This window comes from Ranitomeya imitator, chromosome 8 (genome assembly GCF_032444005.1).
Source record: "Ranitomeya imitator isolate aRanImi1 chromosome 8, aRanImi1.pri, whole genome shotgun sequence".
Lineage (NCBI taxonomy): Eukaryota > Metazoa > Chordata > Amphibia > Anura > Dendrobatidae > Ranitomeya > Ranitomeya imitator.
Window position 1 is genome coordinate 102,307,836 of NC_091289.1, and position 18,318 is coordinate 102,326,153.

At 45.3% G+C, this 18,318-nt stretch overlaps 1 protein-coding gene across 1 annotated transcript in view; it reads left to right on the plus strand.

The window, feature by feature from the left end:
* Positions 1-3,102: 3,102 nt before the first annotated feature.
* LOC138647888 (flavin-containing monooxygenase 5-like) overlaps positions 3,103-18,318 on the plus strand; it is a 243,987-nt gene continuing 228,771 nt past the window's right edge. The window contains exon 1 of the mRNA XM_069737224.1: positions 3,103-3,322. The gene's annotated coding sequence lies outside the window, so the exon portion shown is untranslated. The remainder of the gene's footprint in view (positions 3,323-18,318) is intronic.

The window sequence follows — 18,318 nt, forward strand, 5'->3', positions numbered from 1 at the left end:
CGCTCTGTTAAGAAAGTCGGGCCTCACTTTGCTGAATCTATTTCATCCCTACGTTTGTCTTTTCATCTTAACTCAAAGTCATTATATGTGGGGGGCTGCCTTTTCCATTGGGGTATTTCTCTGAGGCAAGGTAGGCTTATTTTCTATCTTCAGGCTAGTTAGTTTCTCAGGCTGTGCCGAGTTGCATAGGCAGAGTTAGGCGCAATCCACGGCTGCCTCTGGTGTTGTTTGGAGAGGATCGGGGATTGCGGTCTGCAGAGTTCCCACGTCTCAGAGCTCGTTCTATTATTTTGGGTTATTGTCAGATCACTGTGTGTGCTCTGACCGCTATGTCCATTGTGATACTGAATTGCCTATCACAACACGAAAGCAAGTCTGAAACCAGTCTAAGTAGGATCGCTGATATAGTAAATAAAAAAAAACATAGCAGATGCAGACAACTCCAACCTGGAGTTTCAGGTGGAAGGAAAAAATATATAAGAGTGCATGCAATCAAACACTCACCCATGTAGTAACAAGTCACGCTTGAGGATGTACAGGGTTAAATCACTTGAGGATCTGCAGGGTTAAATCTCCTCACTACAGGGAACCAGCTGAGATGAGTTAGTAGCATCAGGGTGGCAGTGGAGCTGAGCAGAGCCAGGAAGCCCCTGACAGTTGCGTCCCTGGATACCAGCCGAGAAGAAAACCATCATGCACCCCTAAAGCACTCACCCATTCCAATATGGGGTTTATACCATGTGGGGCCTGCTACTGCTGTGTACACACTTCTTTCAAAAACACGCGTCAACTGACTTTCATAGATTCTAGTGGCACTAAGGAATTTAACATTAAAGAAAGTATTTCCTGTTTCTGCACAGGAGCTATTTACCTAATTCAATGCCCATGTAAGAAGTTGTATGTAGGCCGCACCAAACGGAAACTTATGATACGCATTAAGGAACACCTAACCAGTATCCAAAAGGGCTTCATGGGACATCCACTCTCACGTCATTTTAAGGAAAGACACAACAGATCCATTAAAGGCATTTATTTTTGTATTATCCAAAAGGTTCAACATAATCCAAGGGGGGTGACTTTGTGAAACAGATGTCCAGGGTTGAGTCCCAATGGGTTTTTAGCCTGGACTGTTTAGCCCACAAAGGCCTGAACCATGAATTAGAACTCTGCGCCATTTAGGGAGTTAGGAATGGGCCTACCCTTTATCTGTTAAGTTTAAGGCCATTTTTCCTTTTTCTTTTTTATCTTTCTGAAGTTCGGAATCAGGCCTCCCTTCCCCCCCTCTATAAGCTATCCCTGATTTTTTTTTATTTGTTTGTTTGTCTTTCTGGTTTTTAGATTTTGAAACAATGAGTCTTTAACAAGACTCATAAACCTTTATATTTTTAATTCTAGAACTAATAGCAGGGAATATTAAAATACATCTATTTATTTTTTAATATAAATTAATAATAAAGTTCAGTTTTTAAACACAGTTTTTTTTACTCTCACCTATTCTGTTCTAGTACATTATTTATTTGCACTATAGTACTCTTAAATTTTTAATAACATTTAAAAAAAAATTTAAAAAATAATAATAAAAAAAGACAATAGAACAATAGTCTATCTTTTTTAACTAGTTATAGGCTCATCAATCATTCATAGCTCATAAGTTATCACCGAACAGCTAACAATAGGTTTGCATCAGTGAACACTGATACACATTCCTGCAGTGTCTGGCAGGGAGACATGGGGGTGGGAATGATGTGTGTAGGCAGTATTTAAAGATGGGATCATATTGGAGGCAATTACCCTGAGGAAGAAGGATGTGATGCTTTGAAACGCATTGTTTACCTTTTTCATTCAAGCGCCACTCTGTAGCCTCTTATGCAAATTGTCTCTTCAGAGTGGAAAAGGACTAGAACTCCAGTGCCATCTATTGGAAGGCAGCAATCCTACAAGTCAATGTTGACCCTTTAACGAGCCTTGTCACATGACTTAGGATAATAGCCAAACCAGAATCTCAATTTGCAGACACTGTGTTTTGGGGTACTGCCCCTCGTCAGTGCAAAGTGGAGATCTGGTTTGGCTTTGAGAGAGGCGTCCGACCGATATCCAAGAAGTATCGTTTCTCCTTGCGGAAGTTCCCTGAAACACAGTGTCTGCAAATTTAGATTCTGGTTTGGCTATTATCCTAGGTCATGTGACAAGGCTCGTTAAAGAGTCTACAATGACTTGTAGGATTGCTATCTTCCAATAGGTGGCACTAGAGTTCTAGTTCTCTTCCTCTCTGAAGAGACAATTTGCATAATTAGCATATTTCTCAGAGGAGCATTGCGGCTTTGTCTCCTCATCTCGGCATGCTTAGCATGTCAATCTCCACAAGGAGAAACAATACTTCTTGGATAGCAAAGTACTGTCGGCTATTTTCTTCTCGGCTGGTATCCAGGGACGCCACTGGCCGGGGCTTTCTAGCTCTGCACAGCTCCTCCCGCCACCCTGCTGCGACTAACGCATCTCAGACAACATGGCTGGTTCCCTGCAGTGAGGAGATTTAACCCTACATAATATAAGTGATTTAACCCTGCACATCCTCAAGTGTGACCTATTACTACATGGGTGAGTGTTTGATCGTATTCTCTCTTAAATATTTTTTCTTCCACCTGAAACTGCAGGTTGAAGCATGTCTGCATCTGCTATGTTTTTTTAATTCACTATCTCAGCGATCCTAGGGACCGCACCTGCAATCATTTTACACAATTGAGATTCTATACACAAATGTAGTGATCAAGCTATATTTAAAGGAACTGCACCTTTATTATTCTCACAAGTTTTGTGAGACTACTTGCATCATTGTAAAGATATTTGTGTCAGCAAATACCCTCAAGTGCGGCATCATATGCTTATAAATAAAGATTCACAAGCCGGATCATGATGAGATTAACTTACTGTGTAAATTTCATATGATCAACATCTGTTTGCTTTTGCCTTTAGTCAAATGGCACAACGATAGATGATAATGTTTTCACTTATAACAAAATGTCTTGATGATAGCATGCACGTAATAAAGGTGTATACGCCCATCCTAAAGGATATATAACAAGCACCTGTGGAATAAAGGTTATGGCTTTCTGATACAGATACAGCTTTTCTCTGTGTGAATCCATCTGCTCGAGCATTCTAACATTTGACAACCATCCAATATACATTATGGTCTACTTGAGACCAACCTAACCTTTTAGCGTACCAGGGTGGGCTGGTCAAAACAAAGACTCCAATATCTGAAATCCGTCAATCGCAGATTGAGGATCAGGGGACATACAGACCGAATCACCTGTGAAAGGTAAGAACCTTAGCTTCTTACAAACTCTCTCTGTGTCTCTGCCTGTCTCACATTCTGCAGACCAGGTTCTGAGTATGCTATAGTTAAAGTGTTTTTTTTTACACGACCAGCCCAAATTGTTTGACAAAGAATTGTAAAATATCCTAGTGATACTTAAATTGTATATTGGATTGGATACCTTCATGTGCTGATGTTATGTGCTTGTTATATTTCTAGCAAATGACTGAAGTGTGAATGTATGATTCAACCTTGAGTGTACAGAACAGTTCTCTTGTGGTCTGCTGTTAAGACTTTTTCATGCTAACCCCTTTGAGACGCAGCCTGTTTTCACCTACCGTATATACTTGAGTATAAACCGAGATTATCAGCCCAATTTTTTAGGCTGAAAGTGCCCCTCTCGGCTTATACTCGAGTCATTGTCCCAGGGGGTAAGAGGGGAAGTGGCAGGAGTGGAGACTATTACATCATACTCACCCTCCCGACACAGTCTCTGCACGTCCCTGCTTCTCAGACAGCCTCGGCGCCGGCAGCTCTTGCTGTGTTCAGCGGTCACATGGTACCGCTCATTAAAGTAATGAATATGGACGCGCCTCCACTCCCATAGGCATGGAGCGTATATTCATTACTTTAATGAGCGGTACCATGTGACCGCTGAACACAGGAAGAGCTGCTGGCGCCAAAACCATCTGATAAGCAGGGACGTACAGAAACCACGCTTAGAAGGGGGGGGTGAGCCATTAAATACTCACCTGTCCCCATTCCACCACCGGGCTGTGTTTTCCGCATCCTCTGGCTGTGACTTTCAAGTCGGAGGGCGTAATAACATTTTTAGTGTGCACCCTCTGCCTGAACAGTCAGTGCAGAGACCCGAAAGACACAGCAGTACGCAGCGGTGGAACGGGGACAGGTGAATATCACAAGTTCCGGAGGCCTGAGCCAGAGGCAACTCCGGCACCTGGCCCCTAGCGATGAGAGGTGAGTATGTCATTTTTTTTTAATCGCAGCAGCATATGGGGTTATATTATTCTATGGAGCATCTTATGGGGCCATCAACTTTTACGGAGCAGCATATGGGGCATATTATTCTATGGAGCATCTTATGGGGCCATCAACTTTTATGGAGCATTATATGGGGCATATTATTCAATGGAGCATCTTATGGGGCAATCATTAACCTTTTGTGCAGCATTAAATGGGGAATATTTTAATATGGAGCATCTTATGGGGCTATCATTAACCTTTATGGAGCATTATATGGGGGCATATTTTGTAAGGAATATTTTATGGGGCCCCATCATGAACTTTGTGGAACATTAAATGGGGCGTATTTTGTATGGAGCATCTTCTGGGGCCCATCATGAACTGTATGGAGCATTTATATGGGCATCCTGATTGAATATGGATATACACTTAACCTACTGTCTAAATTAATTTTACTTTTATTGGTATCTATTTTTATTTTTGAAATTTACCAGCAGCTGCTGCATTTCCCACCCTAGGCTTATACTCGAGTTAATAAGTTTTGCCAGTTTTTTGTGGCAAAATTTTGGGTCTCGGCTTATACTCGGGTTGGCTTATACTCAAGCATATACGGTAAATGACCGGGCCAATTTTTACAATTCTGACCACTGTCAATTTATGAGGTAATAACTCTGGAACTCTTTAACGGATCCTGTTGATTCCGAGAATGTTTTCTCGTGACATATTGTACTTTATGATAGCTGTAAAATTTCTTTGATATGACTTGAGTTTCTTTGTGAAAAAAAATGTAAATTTGGTGAAAATTTAGAAAATTTCGCAATTTTCAAACTTTGAATTTTTATACCTTTACATCAGAGAGTCATATCGCACAAAATAGTTAATAAATAACATTTCCCACATGTCTACTTTACATCCGCACAATCTTGGAACCAAATTTTTGTTTTGTTATATAGTTATACGGGTTAAAAGTTAAACAGCGATTTCTCATTTTTTCAACAAATTTTACAAAACCATTTTTTCTCTAGTCACCTTCCACGACAGCAGAGGAGTTTGTCTCCACACCCTAATGGGGGACAGGAAACACAAGAGGTTAAAAGCCCCTCCCACCACCAACTCTCCAGTGTCTCTCCTGTCCCCCATGGGGCATGGAGAGGTTATTTATGCTGTGACGGCCGGTGACTGTAGCATACCTTCTTTCTCAAACCGGGCAGTGGTGGTCGTGGGTTCGTCCCTCCTCCTCCATTTCTGCTCTCATCCCCAGTGGCCTCGAGACCTTACCGGCCCACCTGCGTCCCCACATGGGGGTAAAGTGGGCCGGTGATCCCTGACCAGAGGCCTCCCGTAGCTCTCTGGTCTTTCTTCCTCCCATATTGCGCTGTTCGGCATCCCGGAAGTGACATCGCTGTGAGTGGCGCTTCACTTCCGGGCCTTGCGTTCCACAGTGGAACGCATGCACTTCCGGGTCCGGAGCTGCTGAACGGCGTGCTGAGCATGTGAAGGTTAACCTGAGCCTGCTCCTGACCCCGGGACGAAGAAGGGGAAACACTTAACGCACTGGGGGCAGGGTTTACATCTATTTAAACCTGTCCAAAGACACCTTCCAGGTAAGACTGGTACCCAGTATGGATGGTTCTTCCTGCCCTGCGTCTGCAGAGCCCAGCGCTGCACCTGCTCCTGTAAGTAGGATATGGGGTAGGTCCTAGGCTAGGTGTTTGATAGTTTAAGGTCCCCTACTTACTCTTCTCTCCCTCTCTTTGTAGGGAGACAAGTCTGCCCATGGTACCCAGGCCAAAAAACCTCCAAAATGTGCTATCTGCAATAAGAAGCTTCCTTCCTTATGGGAGAAGAAGCTCTGTCAGGCATGCACAGACAAAGTAGTCAGGGCAGAACAGCCCTCTTTCATCGAGGAGATCCATTCGCTGGTCAAGCAGGAGGTGCAGTCCTCCTTAACCACCTTTACCCCTCCTCCACCACCACCATTCCTTCCAGGGCCATCTGCCTCTAAAAAGTGGAAGATTGAGATAGTGGACTCTGACTCTGAGTCAGGACACTCTTACCCCCTCATCTTCGTCCCCCAGAGTTTTGAAGGCTAGAAAATTCTCTTCAGAATATGTAGAAGAGTTGGTGAGCGCGGTGCGTGCTACCATGGGGTTGGAAGAGGGGTCAGTCCATTCAATGTTTGGGGGCCTGAAAGCAGGGAAACGTATGGGTTTTCCAGTTCATAAAAATATTCTTGACCTAATAGCTCAGGAATGAGAACTTCCAGAAAAACGCCTTTCCACCCCCTCAGAGTTGAAACACCGGTTTCCCCTGGATGACAATTCCCCTGCTTGGGAGATTCCTAAGGTGGACATTCAGGTGGCTAGAGTGGCTAAAAAAACTGCACTCCCCTATGAGGATTCTTCACAATTGAAGGATCCTATGGATAGGAATATAGAGAGTCTCCTGAAAAAATCCTGGGAGACGTCCACCTCTGAGTTAAAATCTAATATCGCATCCACCTGCGTAGCCAGAGCTCTCTACAGATGTCTTGATGAACTGGAAAATCATATATCCCAGGGTACCTCAAGGGGTGAACTGCTGGATTCCCTTCCTATTTTCCAAAGAGCTTCAGGGTTTCTGGCGGATGCATTTATGGAATCAATCAGGATTGCCTCCAAGTCCCTAGTTCAATCAAACTCAGCTAGAAGAGCCCTGTGGCTCAAAATGTGGAGTGGGAATATCACCTCAAAAGTTAAGTTATGCTCAATCCCTTTAAGGGTGAATACGTGTTTGGCCTTGCTCTGGATGAAATCTTAGAGAGGGCCACTGACAAGAAAAAAGCCCTTCCTGAGTAAAAACCTCTCAAAAAGCATTTTTTTTTGTGCCCCACAGTCCCAGATCCCCCAGACAAGGAGAAAGGGTAAAACTGGAAGATGGAGTTATGCAAAGGGGACAGGAAAAAACATTTTGGTTCCCCAGCAACAGCCCTAGCAGGATAAGCAATGACTCCGTCCAGGTGGGGGGGAGCCTCGCAAATTTTTTTCCCTTTTGTTTTGGCGGGAAGCCATGTCAGTACTAGGCTCCATGACAGCCTGCATTCAGTCTGTGTTCTGGGCACAGGCCCACTCTAGAGTTCTTCAAGCCAACATCCTCAAAATGTGGAATGGGAGCCCCAGTTCTCTAAACAAGAGAGTTCACACTCCAGGACATGTTAGATCCTTTCTAGCATTGTGGTTGAACCCCAGAAACCTTTGCAGAGGGGTGAATAGGTCTCAATCCCCCTAGTTACTGTGACATCCAATGCCAACAAACGAGGCTAGGGTGCCACAGTGTCTCGTGCTCCTTTTAAGGGTCTCTGGGATCAGAGAACAAGCAGCAAATCCTCCAACTTCAAAGAGCTGAAAGCAGCGTAGGAGGCTCTCCTGGCGGCAACTGACCTAGTGTCCGGATGTCATGTCAGAATTTATTCGGACAATATGACTACAGTAGCCCACCTCAATCATAAGGGGAGGTCAAGATTCAACAGCTTAAAGGGCATTTCAAGTCGAATATTTTGCTGGGCTGAAAAACACCTGACAGCGGTTCATCTGAAGGGATCCTCCAATTGCCAGGGGGATTTCCTGAGCTATCAGGACATACAGCCAGGGGAATGGATCCTGAACAAGAAGGTCTTCAGGATGTTGGTAAACAGATGGGGCCTACCTGAAATCGACTTACTTGCTTCATGTCAAAACACCCAGGTCGAGGATTTTCTCTCCCTGAATCCCAGGGACAACGCCAGGGCAGTGGATGCCTTTGCTCAAAATGGAGTTTTTGGTTGGCCTACACCTTTCCACCAATCCCGATGTTGGCAAAGACTCTTCAGAAAATCTGGGAAGATCGGGTCCCAACCATCCTGGTGGCTCCAGTGTGGCCAAAGAGAAGCTGGTTCAACATCATTGTAGAGCTGCATATAGATGGCCCAGTTCACATACCGGAGGAGGCCAACCTTCTCGTTCAAGGACCCCTTCTTCATCCCGAACCTCAAAAATTGAATCTAGCTGCCTGGTTACTGAGGCCCAGGTGCTGAGAGCCAGAGGGCTTTCAGACACGGTGATTGCTACCTTACAGAAATCTAGGAAGCGTTACAAATGCTAGATATAATAAGGTATGGAAGAAGTTTTCATCCTTCTGTCTCCCGAATCTACCTGATCCATTCCATCCTAATATCCCACAGGTGTTGGACTTCTTACAAAAAGGGCTAGACCTTGGCCTTAAACCTAGTAATCTGAAAGTTCAGGTTTCTGCCCTAAGCTCTATGTTCGATCAAGATTTGGCCAACCACCTTTGGATTAAGAGATTCATATCTTCAGCCCTCAGATCACATCCCAGAAAGCAGACTGGTGTCCCTCCTTGGGACTTAAATATAGTTCTCAAAGGGCTTACATGACCTCCGTTTGAGCCTCTGTCTTCCTGCACTCCTCAATTTCTGGCATACAAAGCTGCTTGTCTTGTCGCCATCACCACGGCAAGGTGTGTAGGAGAATTACAGGCTCTTTCAGTAAGAAAGCCTTATCTAATAATAAGGGATGACTCTATAGTCCTTCATCTTGATCCATCCTAACTCCCTAAAGTTGTGTCCGATTTTCACTGGTATCAAGAGATCGTCCTTCTCTCCTTCTGCCAGCATCCAGGCAATCCAAAAGAGGAAGAATTCCATACTCTCGATGTTTGATACTCTCGATGTTTGACGTACCATCCTATTCTACCTAGAGCAAAGCTTGGAGAATTGACCAGAACCTGGTTGTACATCCATCAGATCGGAATAAGGGGATGAAGGTGTCAAAAAGCACCATCTTGAATTGGATCAAAAAAGCCATATCCGAAACGTACCTGGCTCAGGACATGACACCCCCGACGGGGGTCAGGGCCCACTTTGCAAGATCCACATCGGTCTCCTGGGCAGAAAGAGCTGGCGCTTCCACCGAGCAGATCTGCAGAGCTGCAACATAGTCTTCACTGCATACCTTCACAAAACACTATAGGTTGGACTTATTGTCCAATAGGGATCTAGTCTTTGGCTGGAAAGTACTCCAGGCCGTGGTCCCCCTAGTGCTACATTAGTTAGTATTCCTCCTATGCTGTCGTGGAAGGTGACTAGAGAAAATAGACTTACCGGTAACCTTCCACGACAGCACTAATTCCCTCCCTATTTTCCGTGGATTATTCCTGGGAGCTTAAAGGTAACCAGTGCTATGGTGTTCATTATAAGTCACTGGAGAGTTTGTGGTGGGAGGGGCTTTTAACCTCTTGTGCTTCCTGTCCCCCATTAGGGTGTGGAGACAACCTCCTATGCTATGCTGTCATGGAAGGTTCCTAGAAACCGAATTACCTGTAAGTCTAATTCTATTTTTAACATATTTGACAAACCATGTATCATTTACTTTACACTTTCTTAGTTTCACAGTTTTAAGGTTGAAGGTAGACTTAGGCTATAGGTTGAACTGGATAGACAACATGTTGATCCAGAGTAAGGCAAAAACCCCATGGGGCAGACAATAGCTCCATATTAGGGGACAAATTCATTCCAGACTCCATACAGCAATCTGACTAGTTCCCTGAATGCCCACAGGCCTACGTGTAGAAAGATACGTAGAATTTAGATTCCCTTAATAACCTTGGTTGCTCTTCTCTGCACCCTCTCTTGTTCTGATATGTCCTTCTTATACAGTGGTGACCAAAATTTTACACAATATTCTAAATGTGGCCGCTCTAGTGACTTGTATAGAGGCAAACCTATATTGTCATCATAAGCATCTATGCCTCTTTTAATGGATCCCATGGTCTTATGAAGGATCCCTAGTACCGATCTCTCGTGAGACCATGTTGATGCTGGGTCATGAGGTTACTCTTATTGAGATAGTCCAGGATAGCATATCTTAGGAAACACTCAAGGATTTTAGCAGCTTAAAATTTCCAGGCTCAGATTTTGTCCCCTGTTTGAATATTGGCACCACATTTGTTATGTGCCAGTCCTGTGGAACAGATCCTGTTATTATGGATTCTGTATATACACACGTGGTTAAAATTGTTGGTAACCCTCATTTAATGACAGAAAACCCACAATGGTCACAGAAATAACTTGAATCTGACAAAAGTAATAATAAATAATAAATAAAAAATCTATGAAAATGAACAAATGAAAGTCAGACATTGCTTTTCAACCATGCTTCCACAGAATTTTTTAAAACATTTAAACATGAAATAGGCCTGAACAGAAATGATAGTACCCTTAATTTAATATTTTGTTGCACAACCTTTTGAAGCAATCACTGCAATCAAACGATTCCTGTAACTGTCAATGAGACTTCTGCACCTCTCAACAGGTATTTTGGCACACTCCTCAAGAGCGAACTGCTCCAGTTCTCTCATGTTTGAAGGTTACCTTTTCCAGACGGCATGTTTCAGCTCTTTCCAAAGATGCTCAACAGGATTTAGGTCAGGGTTCATAGAAGGCGACTTCAGAATAGTCCAATGTTTTCCTCTTAGCCATTCTTGGGTGTTTTTAGCTGTATGTTTTGGGTCATTATCCTGTTGCAAGACCCATGACATGCGACTGACACCAAGCTTTCTGACACTGGGCAGCACATTTCTCTCTAGAATCCCTCAATAGTCTTGAGATTTCATTGTACCCTGCACAGATTCTAGACACCATGTGCCAGATGCAACAAAGCAGCCCCAGAGCATAACAGAGCCCCCTCCATGTTTCACAGTAGGGACAGTGTTTTTTTCTTATGCTTCATTTTTCCATCTGTGAACATAGAGCTGATGTGCCTTGCGAAAAAGTTAAATTTTTGTCTCATCTGTCCATAAGACATTTTCACAGAAGCTTTGAGGCTTTTCAACATGTAATTTGGCAAATTTGTGGCACCCCAGGAGTACGGTTGCCACAATGACATTACCTCCCTCACTGGGGGTGATGCCATGCCGGGAAGCAAGAAGGGATCCCCTTAGCAGGTAACACTGGCATACAACACCTTTCCTGACTCCAGACCAGAAGGAGGAGCTGTAAACTCGGTTTCAGGGTAGCTTCCCTATAAGTTCTGGTCTAGAGGCGGGGTTAGTCAGTGAGAGTTGAGTGTGAGACAGTGAAGGGCAAGGAAGCATGTGAGGAGAGCCTAAGGGACTGGAGATGTGACTGAGCTCACCCCAGTACTGAGTGCAACAGACTGGACACTGCAGTCTGTGGCTGTGTGGGAACTGCGGACCCCGCAGCCGAATCGGGAGGGCAGAAGATTGCAGGTCTCCTGTGTCATGATATAGGGCATGGTTAATGTCCTGCTCTCTCAGGGTTAATATTGCTGCCCTCTCTTTGGTTCTGGAAGGGGTATTTATGCACACTCCAGACTAGGATCCCCTGTCAGCTATACTTTCATTTAGTCTGTGTGTCTGACCCCTTGAGTGTGTGCTTGGTTTGCATTTGCTTGTTTTGCTCTCCGTGCTTTAATCTGCTTGTTTGTTCTGTTGGCTTTCTGACCTTTGGCTCCCTTTCTGACTAACCCTCCGTCTCATGGCTCGGTTACCTTGTTATCTCCTGGTTTTGATCTTGGCATGTTTAACTGCTCTCCAGTGTATATCGTCTCCTCTGCACTCCGGCATCTGGCGCCGCCCTCGACCACCTCCTACCCTGTCACGTGGTTCAGGTCCTGTTTGCTACCCGGCGAGTTCCCCACCGCTCTGCTCTCAGCTCCCCTGCTGCAGCGCACACCTCTCCCCGCAGTGGTAATCCCTGGAAGTCATGACATCCTGGCCGCAACTCACACTCGAAGGCACAGCAGCAGACTAGAGCCCGAAGTCACCACAAGGGAGTGACACCTGGAAAAGGCTCGAACTGCCTGCCATGCAAGTAGTGTTCCACTTAAAGAACAGACTGAGAGAGGAACTTGAAGAAAGAATAAAGCATCAGGAACCCAGAGAACAGTGCAGTAGGGAGGCCTCCGACCCCACCTGGCTAGGGGGATTCTGAACTGCTTTCAGGCTGCATAGATCTCCAATACCACCTGTTACCTGTGCTCTGGACTACACCTACAATTAAAGGTAAATAAACTACAGCCCTGTGTCCTCCAATCATTCCTGCACCCCAACGTCCACAACCCCTCATAAACTGTTTTGGTAGCCCTGGCCCCCCCAGCTCCACCTGTGGGGAGCAAAACCATCTAAGCTGCATCACCATTGGCCCCAGTGGTCTCCTTAAGCGTCGGCTATTTATAGCCGAACACCACAGGTGGTGTCACGAACTATCCCCTACAAACATTTCCCCCATTCCCCTTTTATTGCATTCTCAGGGCCACGGACCTGGTCAGTTGCTGCCGAGACCACCCATTTAAGAACCATCTGACCTGGTTCCGGGTACCCCATGGCCCTAGTGGGTGTTGCAATTTCCAATCTGGCTTTTTTATGATTTTTTTTAACAATGGTGTCCTCCTTGGTTGTCTCCCATGAAGTCCACTTTAGCTCAGTCAGTGACGGATGGTGCGATCTGACACTGATGTTCCTTGAGCTTCAAGTTCACCTTTAATATGTTTAGATGTTTTTATGGGCTCTTTTGTTACCATTCTTATTATCCATCTCTTTGATTTGTCATCAATTTTTCTCTTGTGGCCACATCCAGGGAGGTTGGCTACAGTCCCATGGATCTTAAATTTCTGAATAATATGTGCAACTGTAGTCACAGGAACATCAACCTTTTAACATGTTTGTCTGTAATTTTGTTTCTAATCTCCTGAGACAACTCTTTCCTTCACTTCCTCTGGTCCATGTTGAGTGTGAAACACACCATGACACCAAACAGCACAGTGAGTATCTGTAGCCCTATATACAGGCCAACTCACTGATTCCAAGATTGTAGACACCTGTGATGCTAGTTAGTGGACACACCTTGATTTAGCATGTGCCTTTTGTCACATTATTTTCAGGGGTACCATCATTTCTGTCCAGGCCTATTTCATGAATTTTATTTTTTTAAATGTTCTGTGGAAGCAGGGTTTAAAAGCAATGTCTGAGGGGTATGGCCTGAACTCTTGCCATGTGAGGAAACAAGAGACAAGAGCTCCCACAGGACTTCCCTGAAACGACATAAAAGCGGTCATTGAGGTTCCACTTATTATTATTATTATTATTATTATACATTTTTATAGCGCCATTTATTCCATGGCGCTTTACATGTGAATACGGGGCAAATATAGACAAATACATTAAACATGAGCAGATAACAAGGCACACGAGTACATAAGGAGGGAGGACCCTGCCCGCGAGGGCTCACAGTCTGCAGGGGGTGGGTAAGGATACACTAGGAGAGGGAAGAGCTGGCTGTACGGCTGTTCAGTAGGTTGAGGATCACTGCAGGCTGTAGGCTTGTCGGAAGAGATGAGTCTTCAGGTTCTTTTTGAAGGTTTCTATGGTAGGCGCAAGTCTGATGTGTTGGGGTAGAGAGTTCCAGAGTATGGGGGAAGCACGGGAGAAGTCTTGGATGCGGTTATGGGAAGAAGAGATGAGAGGGGAGTAGAGAAGGAGGTCTTGGGAGGATCGGAGGTCGCGTGTAGGTAGGTACCGGGAGACCATGTCACAGATGTATGGAGGAGACAGGTTGTGGATGGCTTTGTATGTCAGTGTGAGGGTTTTGAACTGGAGTCTCTGGGCGATAGGAAGCCAGTGAAGGGCTTGACACAGGGGAGAGGCTGGGGAATAGCGGGGGGACAGGTGGATTAGTCGGGCAGCAGAGTGTAGGATGGATTGGAGTGGTGCCAGAGTGCTAGAGGGGAGTCCAGAGAGTAGGAGGTTGCAGTAGTCGAGGCGGGAGATGATAAGGGCATGCACTAGCGTTTTTGCAGTGTTGCAGTCAAGGAAAGCACGGAACCGGGAAATATTTTTGAGTTTGAGACGACAGGAGGAGGCAAGGGCTTGGATATGTGGCTTGAAAGAGAGGGCAGAGTCGAGGATCACCCCGAGGCACCGGGCGTGTGGGACTGGGGATAGTGAGCAGCCATTGACATTGATGGATAGGTCTGGTGGAGGGGTAGAGTGAGATGGGGGAAAGATGATGAATTCTGTTTTGTCCATGTTCAGTTGTAGAAAGCGAGCAGAAAAGAAGGCTGAAATGGCAGACAGACAGTGCGGGATTTTGGTAAGCAAGGAGGAGAGGTCAGGTCCGGAGAGGTAGATCTGCGTGTCGTCAGCGTAGAGATGGTACTGCATACCGTGGGATTCTATGAGCTGTCCCAGGCCGAAAGTGTAGATGGAGAAGAGTAGGGGTCCTAGAACAGAGCCTTGAGGAACACCGACTGACAAGGGGCGAAGTGAGGAGGTGGTGTGGGGGAGGGAGACACTGAATGTTCGGTCTGTCAGATATGACGAGATCCAGGAAAGGGCCAAGTCTGTGATGCCAAGGGATGAGAGGATTTGTAGCAAAAGGGAGTGGTCTACAGTGTCAAAGGCAGAAGACAAGTCCAGGAGAAGGAGGACAGAGTAGTGTCGCTTGCTCCTGGCAGTTAGTAGGTCATTGGTGACTTTAGTTAGGGCAGTTTCAGTTGAGTGATGGGAACGGAAGCCTGATTGTAACCGATCAAAGAGGGAGCAGGAGGAGAAGTGGGAGGACAGTTCAAGATGGACGTGTTGCTCCAGCAATTTGGAGGCATAAGGGAGAAGAGATATTGGGCGATAGCTAGACACAGAGGATGGGTCGAGGGAGGGCTTTTTGAGGATGGGTGTGATCTTGGCATGCTTGAAGGATGAGGGAAAGACACCTGTTGTGAGTGAGAGGTTGAAGAGGTGTGTTAGGGTTGGGATGAAGACCGTGGAAAGGTTAGGGATGAGGTGGGATGGGAGCGGGTCAAGCGTGCAGGTGGTGAGGTGTGATCTTGACAGGAGGGTGGAGAGCTGATCTTCTGTCATGGTGGAGAAGCTGGTTTTGGAGGAGCAGGGTTGAGCAGCTAAGAGGGGCAGTGGGCGCTGTGGGCCAAAGCTTTCTCTGATCGTATCGATCTTCTGTTTAAAGAAAGAGGCGAAGTCATCAGCAGAAATGAGGGGGGAGGGAGGAGGTGCGGGGGGACGGAGTAGAGAATTGAAAGTGTTGAAAAGCTGTTTAGGGTTGTGGGACAGGGAGGATATGAGGGATGAGAAGTAAGTTTGTTTTGCGGCAGTGAGCGCAGACTTGAAGCTGGCGAGGGACTGCTTGTATGCAGTGAAGTGGTCGGCAGAGTGGGATCGCTTCCATCTCCGCTCAGCAATCCTGGAAGCCCGTCTCAATTCTTTGGTCAGGCTGGTCAGCCAGGGCTGCCTGTTAATTGTACGAGTTTTACTATGCATGAGTGGGGTGGCCGAATCGAGTGTTGTTGTTATTGTGGTGTTATAAAAAGTGGCAGCAGCATCTGTGTCATGAAGGGAGGCTATGTCTGTGAGAGGGAGAAGGGACTCAGAGAGTGATTGTAAGTTGAGATGTTTGAGACTTCTGCGAGGGTGAGTGAGTTTGTGGAGTGGGGGTTGCACACTTCATCCTATTCCACTGTGGGATTATTGACACTAATCCCAGGAACATTTTGAGACCAAAAGCAGACTTCTGGGTTCAAGCAAAATGGAGTTTCCTACCATAGAATATAACTACTTGCAGGGAGCTTCCCTGCCTAAGGTGGCCGCCATGCTGCCTGCACACAGATAAAGCCAGATGGAATGCTCCCCCTGCCCTCTTGTGGGTGAGTAAGCATACTTACCCTTATATACTACATGCCATGCCAGAGAGGTAGCAGGTGGTTAAGGAAGTGAATATGTAGCTCAGGAATTAGTGTAGGAAAGAGTGTTTGGGGTTTCTGGAATCCTGGGCCAACTTCTCTGTTGGCTACAAGCTCTATGTTAGGGCTGAACCTGAATGGAGAAGGTGCAGCTGTGCTGGGTGGGAAATGGTTAGAAGCTTGGAGGAGTGTTTAAACTAGTGAATGGGGGAAAGACAATTACCGAATAGCTGGGGAAGATAATGTGGGCACTGACCTGGGGTGACATGGGGGATGGGTGGAAAGGTTAGGTCAGTCAATATACTAAGCGGGAAATAGAGGTACCGAGAAATACATAATGTATAAATACTAACAACAGAACCCTCCACAACAAGATGGTGGAATTAGAATTAATATTGTTGAAAGAAAATTATGATATGGTGGGGATAATGGAGACATGGCTGGATGAGAGCTATGACTAGGCTATTCATTTACAGGGCTATAGTCTGTCCAGGAATGACCGAAGAAATAAGCAAGGGGAGGGGTTTGTTTATGTGTGAAATTATCCCTAAAACCCATATATACAGTTGTGTGAAAAAGTGTTTGCCCCATTGCCAGTTATCGCAAACGCTTGATTGCAGTTGTTGCATCAAAGGAGGGCCCAAACAGTTATTAGGTTTAGGGGCAATCACTTTCTCACACAGAGCCCTGTAGGTTTGGATATCTTATTCCCTTAATAATAAAGACCTTTATTTAAAAACTGCATTTTGTGCTTCTTTGTGATATTTGTCTTGGGGTATGTGTCCACCTTCAGGATGGCCGGCGGTTTTGACGGAGCGGTGAACTAACTCCGCCCAAAGCTAGTTGTTCATTGCACACATCCGGTATCATCGCACCCCACACATAGGGCCCTGTGTCATACCTTGCGGCGGCGCAGCGTTGCCGCAAGGTATACGGACATGCTGAGATCTAAAAAGACGCGCCGCATGTCCGGAATCGCAGGGCCGCCGGGTGCGTGTTACCATGCATAGTGGAGATGAGATTTCATTAAATCCCCTCCACTATGCTGTAACATCTGGACGCTGCGTGTTTGATGCTGCGACTCAACGCAGCGTCAAATACGCAGCGTTTCCTTAACGTGGAAACATACCCTAATATTTACATTTGTTTGGTGATTTGAAAAATTTAAGTGTGACACATATGCAAAAGAATAGGAAATCAGAAAGGGGCAAACACTTTTATCACACTACTGTATGTGAGACTAATGAATGACTAATGAGGGAGAAAGAATAATAAAATATTGATAGAGGTTTGTTATAACTCTCCAAACATAATGGAAGCGGATGAAAATATCCTCATAAAGCAAATAGATGAGGCAGGGAATCAGGGAGAAGTAATGATTATGGGGGACTTGAACTATCCTATAAATTGGGGAGCAGAAACCTGCAGGCCAAGCAAAGCAAACAGGTTTTTGACAATAATGAATGGCAATTACCTTTCACAATTAGTTCAGGACTCACAAGAAGGGGGCACTTCAAGACCTAATATTGACCAATAGACAGGACTGCATATCAAATATATTGGTTGGAGGTTACTTTAATAATAGTGATCACAAAATTATATGTTTTCATGTTTCCTTTCACCCCTGGTTTAACCCTGGTAGCCAATACATTGCAATAAAATGCGATAACGGGCGATCAAAAGATTGTTGTTTTTTTTAAACTCTTTTTATTGAAAGGTTCCACAGGATAAGATTACAAACATATAGCAATGCAGTGTAAAGTCAGAATCACCCATATAGTCACTTCCCACAATAACATGAATGTAACATTACACTTTCAATAATAGAATAAACAATTATAGCTGCTCCTCCTATACATAAAACAACTCAGCACAGATGGCGACAACCGTGGCACACGCTGCAAACACGTTTCCTGCAGCGGTGCTCCAGGTGCGCCCAACGTCTGTGGAGAAAATCTAATCTACCCAAAGATTTCATCCATTATAAGTTCATGCTAAAAACATACAACTCTGCCCTTCACCTCTCTAAACAAACCTATTTCAACACCCTCATCACCTCGCTGTCCAATAACCCTAAATGTCTCTTTGACACTTTCCAATCCCTACTCAACCCAAGAGTGCAGGCCCCAACCACAGATCTCCGCGCTGACGATCTGGCCAATTACTTCAAATAAAAAATTGACCACATTCGACAGGATATCATCTCCCAATCTCTTCATACCATGCACTGTCCTCCCTCCCCAACTGCATCTAGCTCACTCTCTGACTTTG